This window comes from Phacochoerus africanus, chromosome 1, assembly GCF_016906955.1.
Source record: "Phacochoerus africanus isolate WHEZ1 chromosome 1, ROS_Pafr_v1, whole genome shotgun sequence".
In the NCBI taxonomy this organism is placed as follows: Eukaryota; Metazoa; Chordata; class Mammalia; order Artiodactyla; family Suidae; genus Phacochoerus; species Phacochoerus africanus.
In genome coordinates, this window is record NC_062544.1 from 154,273,405 (window position 1) to 154,281,001 (window position 7,597).

Below are 7,597 nucleotides of genomic sequence, written 5' to 3' on the forward strand. Positions count from 1 at the left end.
ATGTCTAGGAGCTCAATAATAGCTTATTCAACTAGTAAATGGCAGCACTGTTCAATCTGACTGATGAGTCTACTCTGTCCTATTTCTGGTGGTGAGGTCCCAGGAGGCTACCCAAGCCCTTGCTTACATAACCTGCCAGGGGTTGCAGTCACTTGTCTGTTGAGTATTCTTGCTCTTGCCATTTCTTTCAGGGTTGGAATTATATCAGCAATGCCTCCCAGATCTTCCTGAGATCAACCTCTGCCCAGATTGTGAAAGGATGGCCAGCTTTCAGGTCTCCTGTTACTGAGTTCTTTCTCAAGAGGAGCTGTGTGTTACCTTCTGCTAAACTGCCCAATCCACTTGCTTGGATTGCCAAATTTTATCTATTTTTTCTTTTGTCTATTCCCATATCTCTGGAGAATGCCTGCTTAGAGCACTCTTCCCACCCCTCACCCAACCTACCATCACCATCTCTTTACATTATCTAGAACTCCAAGCACCTGTAGCTCCTGGTAGGGCAATTGTTCCCATCACCCATTACCCCCTGAGCTGGTATCAGACTTCCTGAACCCTGAAGGGCTTTCCTTCTGGTAAACTCAGTAGCCATTTCTGTCATCTGACAGAGTTTGGTCAGATGTTAACCAAAAAATGACAATAGTTGGTTCTTCTGTAGACCAGGAAGCCTCACCTGTGATTGTGAAATGTCAAGCAGAAGCTGAGCTAGAATAGGAACAAGAAAATTCTCCCCTGCTTGCTCTTTACTCCTAAGATTAAAGAAAGAGTCCAAGCCTTTTGGAAATCCCTGTTCAAAGGCATTTTCATCTTACTCTTCACAGAATCAAAAAAGTAAGCTTATTTTTGATCTCACTAAAGTTGTTGAGAATTCAAAATGCTGAAAAATTTTAATACATTATAAAATTGCATAACTAGCCAAAAATGAAACCTGCCTAAATGCCCATAGAATGGTAGTTTTAATGTGGTATATATTTACAACAGAACACCTGATCAATGAGAATGAATGATGTGAATGAATTTCAAGACAAAATACTGAGTTAAAGAAGTCACATGCACATATACTGTAAGATTACATTTATTTAAAGTTCAAAAAGAGGCAAGTCTAATATACGTTATTAAAAGTCAAAACAGTGCTTACCTTGTGGGGATGGGAGGCTGTGAACAGAAGGGAGCATGGGGTGAGCTCTCGAGTTTCTATTCATGTTCTCTTTTTGATCTGGGAGCTGGTTACATGGACATGTTCAATTTGCAAAAATTCATAGAGCTGTACACTTGTGATATATGCAGTTTTCTATGTATGTTATACTTCATTAACAAGTTCAAAATTACATGGCCATGGAAACAAGGCCTGGATTAGAAAGAAACAAAGGTTCGCAGAATCCTAGAGCCAAAAACAAAGTCCCTTATTTTACAGAGAGACAGATTGAGTACTCAGGAAGTCTGGTAAATCATCAGTGAGCCAGTGGTCAAGTTAGACATGGTACCCATGTCTGATTCCAATGCAATACTGTTTCACTGGGTGGGTACAAAGGAACTTAGACTGTAGCCAAAGCTCTAATGATATTTCCTTCTGTGCATCTTTATTTCTTTTCACTGGATTTACTTGAGAATCAGAGTTGGGGGAAATGGTCAGGCCTATTTTTTTATTTTTTATTTTTAAATTATAGCGATTTTTATTTTTTCCATTATAGCTGGTTTACAGTTTTCTGTCAATTTTCTACTCTACAGCGAGGTGACCCAGCCACACATACATGTATACATTCTTTTTTCCCCCATTGTCATGCGTGATAAGATATAGTTCCCAGTGCTATACAGCAGGATCTCATTGCTTATCCATTCCAAAAGCAATAGTTTGCATCTGTTAACCCCAAATTCCCAATCCATTTCCCTCCCTGCTCCTCCTGCTTGGCAACCACAGTCTGTTCTCCATGTCCATGATTTTCTTTTCTGTGGAAATCTTCATTTGTGCCATATGTTAGATTCCAGACATGAGTGATATCATATGGTATTTTTCTTTCTCTTTCTGACTTACTTTACTTAATATGAGTCTCTAGTTCCATCCACTTGCTGCAAATGGCATTTTTGTTCTTTTCATGGCTAAGTAGTATTCCACTGTGTATATATACCACATATTCTTAATCCATTCATCTGTTGATGGACATCTAGGTTGTTTCCATGTCTTGGCTATTGTGAATAGTGCTGCAATGAATATATGAGTGCATGTGTCTTTTAAAAGGAAAGTTTTGTCTGGATATATGCCCAAGAGTGGGATTGCTGGGTCATATGGTAGATCGATTTTATTTATTTATTTATTTATTTATTTATTTATTTATTTATTTATTTATTTATCTTTTTGCCATTTCTAGGGCCGCTCTTGTGGCATGTGGAGGTTCCCAGGCTAGGGGTCTAATTGGAGCTGTAGCTACCGGCCTACACCAGAGCCATAGCAATGAGGGATCCGGACTGCATCTGCAACCCACACCACAGCTCACGGCAACACCGGATCCTCAACCCACTGAGCAAGGCCAGGGATCAAAGCCTCAACCTCATGGTTCCCAGTCGGATTCATTAACCACTGAGCCACGACGACGGGAACTCTATATGGTAGATCTACGTATAGTTTTCTAAGGTACCTCTATACTGTTTTCCATAATGGTTGTACCAGTTTACATTCCCACCAACAGTGTAGAAGGGTTCCCTTTTCTCCATGTCCTCTCCAGTATTTGTTATTTGTGGGCAATTAATTACTATGTGATACCTCATAGTAATTTTTATTTGCATTTCTCTAATAATCAGTGATGTTGAGCATTTTTTCATGTGCTTGTTTGCTATCTGTATATATTCTTTGGAGAAATGTTTATTCAGGCCTTTTTTCTCATTTTTCAATTGGGTTTTGTTGGCTTTTTTGCTGTTAAGTTGTATAAGTTGTTTGTATATTTTAGAGATTAAGCTCTTGTCTATTGCATCATTTGAAACTGTTTTCCCCCATTCTGTAAGTTGTCTTTTTTTTTTTTAATGGTTTCCCTTGCTGTGCAAAAGCTTGTCAGTTTGATTAGGTCCCACTGGTTTATATTTGCCTTTATTTCTGTTGCCTTGGGAGACTGACCTGAGAAAACATTTGTAAGGCTGATATCAGAGAATTTTTTGCCTATGTTCTCTTCTAGGAGTTTGAATGTATATTGTCTTATGTTTAAATCTTTAAGCCATTTTGGGTTTATTTTTGTGCGGGGTGTGAGGGTGTGTTCCAGTTTCATTGATTTAGATGTGGCTGTCCAATTTTCCCAGCACCATTTCCTGAAAAGAATGTCTTTTTCCCATTTTATATTCTTGTCTCCTTTGTTGAAGATTAATGGACTGTAGGTGTCTGGGTTTATTTCTCAGTTCTCTATACTATTCCATAGGTCTGTATGACTGTTTTGGTACCAGGACCACACTGTCTTAATGACTGTGGCTTTGTAATATTGCCTGAAGTCTGGGAGAATTATGCCTCCTGCTTGGTTTTTGTTCCTTAGGATTGCTTTGGCAATTCTGGGTCTTTTGTGGTTCCATGTAAATTTTTGGATTGTTTGTTCTACTTCTGTGAAAAATGTCATGTGTAATTTGATAGGGATTGCATTGAATTTGTAGATTGCTCTGGGTAGTATGGCCATGTTTACAATATTAATTTTTCCAACCCAGGAGCATGGAATATCTTTCCATTTCTTTGAATTCTCTTTAATTTCCTTGATTAATGTTTTATAGTTCTCATAGTGTAATTTTTTCATCTCCTTGGTCAGGCGTATTCCCAGGTATTTGATTTTTTTGGGGGTGCAATTTCAAAAAGTATTGTGTTTTTGTATTCCTTTTCTAATATTTCATTGTTAGTACACAGAAATGCAACTGATTTCTGAATGTTAATCTTATATCTGCTACTTTGCTGAATTTGTTGATCAGTTCAAGTCGTTTTTGGATTGAGTCCTTAGGTTTTTCTATATATAGTACCATGTCATCTGTGTACAGTGACAATTTTACCTCTTCTCTTCCAATTTGGATCCCTTTTATTTCTTTCGTTTGTCTGATTGCTGTGGCTAGGACTTCCAATACTATGTCTTGTCTTGTTCCAGATTTTAGTGGGAAGGCTTTCAGCTTTTCTTCATTGCATATTATATTGGCTGAGGGTTTGTCGTAAATGGCTTTTATTATGTTAAGGTATGTTTCCTCTATACCCACCTTGGTAAGAGTTTTGATCATGTATGGATGTTGGACTTTGTCAAATGCTTTTTCTGCACCTATTGAGATGATCCCGTGGTTTTTGACTTTTCTTTTGTTAATGTGGTGTATGACATTGATTGATGTGCATATGTTGAACAATTCCTGTAAACCTGGGATGAATCCCACTTGGTCGTGGTGTATGACCATTTTTATGTGTTGTGGGATTCGGTTGGCTAAATTTTGTTGAGAATTTTTGCATCTATATTCATCAAAGATCTTGGCCTATAGTTTTCTTTTTTGGTGGTATATTTGTCTGGTTTTGGATTTAGGGTGATGGTGGCATCATAGAATGTCTTTGGGAGTGTCCCTTCTTCTTCAACCTTTTGGAAAAGTTTAAGAAGGATGGGTATAAGTTCCTCTTTGTATGTTGGGTAGAATTCACCTGTGAAGCCATCTGGTTCTGGACTTTTATTCGTAGGGAGGGTTTTGTGACATATTCAATCTCATTTCTAGTGGTCATTCTGTTCAGTTGATGTATTTCTTCTTGATTCAGTTTTGGCAGGCTGTAAATCTCTAGAAAGTTGCGCATGTCTTCTAGGTTGTCAAATTTGTTGGCATACAATTGCTCATTGGATTCTCCTTTTTTTTTTGTATTTCTGCAGTATCCTTTGTGATTTCTCCTTTTTTCATTTCTGATTTTGTTTATTTGGGTTTTTTTCACTCCTGTTCTTGCTGAGTCTAGCCAGAAGTTTGTCAATTCTGTTTACCTTTTCCAAGAACCAGCTCTTGGTTTTGTTGATTTTTGCTATTTTTACTGAATCTCTATTTTATTGATTTCATTTCTAATCTTGATGATATCCTTCCTTCTGCTGACTTTATGTTTTGTTTGTTCTTCTTTTTCTAATTAATGTAGGTGGTAGGTTAAGTTGTCGACTTGAGATTTTTCTTCTCTTTTGAGGAAGGCCTATATTGCTATGAACTTCTCTCTGAGCACTGCTTTTGTGGCATCCCATGGATTTTGAGTGGTTGTGTCTTCATTATCGTTTGTCTCAAGGTATTTTGTTAATTTCCTTCTTGATTTCCTCATTGACCCATTGGTTTTTTAGTAGCATGTTGTTTAGTCTCCATGTAGTTGGTTTTTTCTCATTTCTTCTCCTGTGGTTGATTTCTAGTTTCATGCCATTGTGATCCGAGAAGATACTTGAAATCATTTCTATACTCTGAAATCATTTCTATACTCTTGAATCTGTTGAGGTTAGGTTTGCGCCCCAGGATGTGATCCATCCTTGAGAATGTTCCATGTGCACCTGAGAAGAATGTATATTCTGATTTTTTTGGATGTAATGTCCCGAACATGTCGATTAAGTCTAACCTTTCTATTGTGTCCTTTGGGATCTCTGTTGCCTTATTGATTTTCTGCCTAGAGGATCTGTCCGTTGATGTGAGTGGGGTGTCAAAGTCTCCTACTGTGATTGTATTCCCATCCATTTCTCCTTTTATGTCTGTTAGGATGTGTTGTAGGTATCTGGGTGCTCCTATATCAGGGGCATATATATTGACGATTGTAATATCCTCCTCTTGAGTGGATCCTGTAACCATTAAATAGCATCCTTCTTTGTCTTTCTTTAGGGCCTTCATTCTAAAGTCTATTTTGTCTGATGAAAGAATTGCAACTCCTGCTTTCCTGTCTTGTCCATTGGCATGAAGTATCTTTTCCCATCCCCTCACTCTCAATCTATATGTGTCCTTTGCCCTAAGGTGAGTCTCTTGTCGACAGCAGATGGAAGGTTTTTGCTTTTTTATCCAGTCTGACACTCTGTGTCTTTTGATTGGAGCCTTCAGTCCATTGACATTTAAGGTGATTATTGATAGATAGGTATTTATTGCCACTTGGAACCTTGTTTTCCAGTTGAATCTATGTTTCTCCTTTCTTTTTTTGGTTGGATGATTTCCATTTATTTTATGCTTGTGTACTTTTCTCTTTGTTTTTTGTGAATGTAGTGTTTGGTTTTGATTTGTGGTTGCCCTGTTTTTTAAGTATGTTAACCCCTTCCCGTATCTGCTGGCTTTAGCCTGATAGCCATATAGGCTTAAATATGTTATTAAAATAATAAAAAAAAGAATCTGCATTTTCTGAATTTCCTTTCCCACATTCATGATTTTGAAGTCTTTTTTTTTTTTAACATCTTCATGTTTAGATCTGTATGCTGGCTTATTTAACTGATTGCTTTCCAATTGTGGTTTCCTCCATCCTAATTCTCCTTTTTCTCCTTCTCCTTCTCCTTCTCCTTCTCCTTCTCCTCCTTCTCCTCCTCCTCCTTCTTCTTCTTCTTCTTCTTCTTCTCCTCCTCCTTCTTCTCCTTCTTCTCCTTCTCCTTCTTCTCCTTCTCCTTCACCTTTCTTCTTCTCCTTCTTCTTCTTCTTTCTTCTCCTCCTCCTTCTCCTCCTTCTTCTCCTTCTTCTTCCTCTTCCCCTTCTCCTTCTCCTTCTTCTCCTCACCCTCCCCTCCCCTTCCCCCTCCTCCTCCTCCTTCACCTTCTTCTCCTCCTCTTCCTTCTTCTCCTTCTTGTCCTTCTTCTCCTTCTCCTCCTTCTTCTCTCCTTCTTCTCCTTCTCCTCCTTCTCCTCCTCCTTCTCCTCCTTCTCCTCCTCCTCCTCCTTCTTCTCCTTCTTCTCCTTCTTCTCCTCCTTCTTCTTTTATATTTAGAGAAGTCCTTTCAGTATTTCTTTCAGAATGGGTTTAGCATTGCTGTACTCTTTCAGCTTTTGTTTATTGGAGAAAGTCTTTATTTCCCCTTCTATTTTAAATGATATTCTGGCTGGATAGAGTATTCTAGGTTGCATATTTTTTCCTTTCAGAACTTTAAATATATCTTGCCACTCCTTTCCGGCCTGTAGTGTTTCTGTAGAGAAATCAGCTGACAGCCTTATGGGGTTTCCCTTATAATTAATGCTTTGCTTTTCTCTTGCTGCCTTTAGAATCCCCTCTTTATCTTTAACTTTTGCCACTTTTATTACAAGATGTCTTGGTGTGGTCCTATTTGGGTTCAGCTTGTTTGGGGCCCTCTGTGCATCCTGTATCTTGATATCAGTTTCCTTTAGATTTGGAACGTTTTCAGACATAATTTCTTCAAATATATTTTCAATCCCCTTTTCTTGTTCTTCTCCTTCTGGAACTCCCTTTATGTGTAGATTGGCCCGTTTTATATTATCCCACAGCTCTCTTATAGTGCTTTCATGTTTTTTCATTTTGTTTTCTATCTGCTGTCCTGATTGGGTGATTTCCATTATTCTATCTTCCAAGTCACTAATTCGTTCCTCTGCATTATTCACTCTGCTCTTTAGTGCCTTTAGCTCAGTTTGCATCTCTGCAAATGAATTTTCTAATGTTTCTATGTTCCTCCTTATAT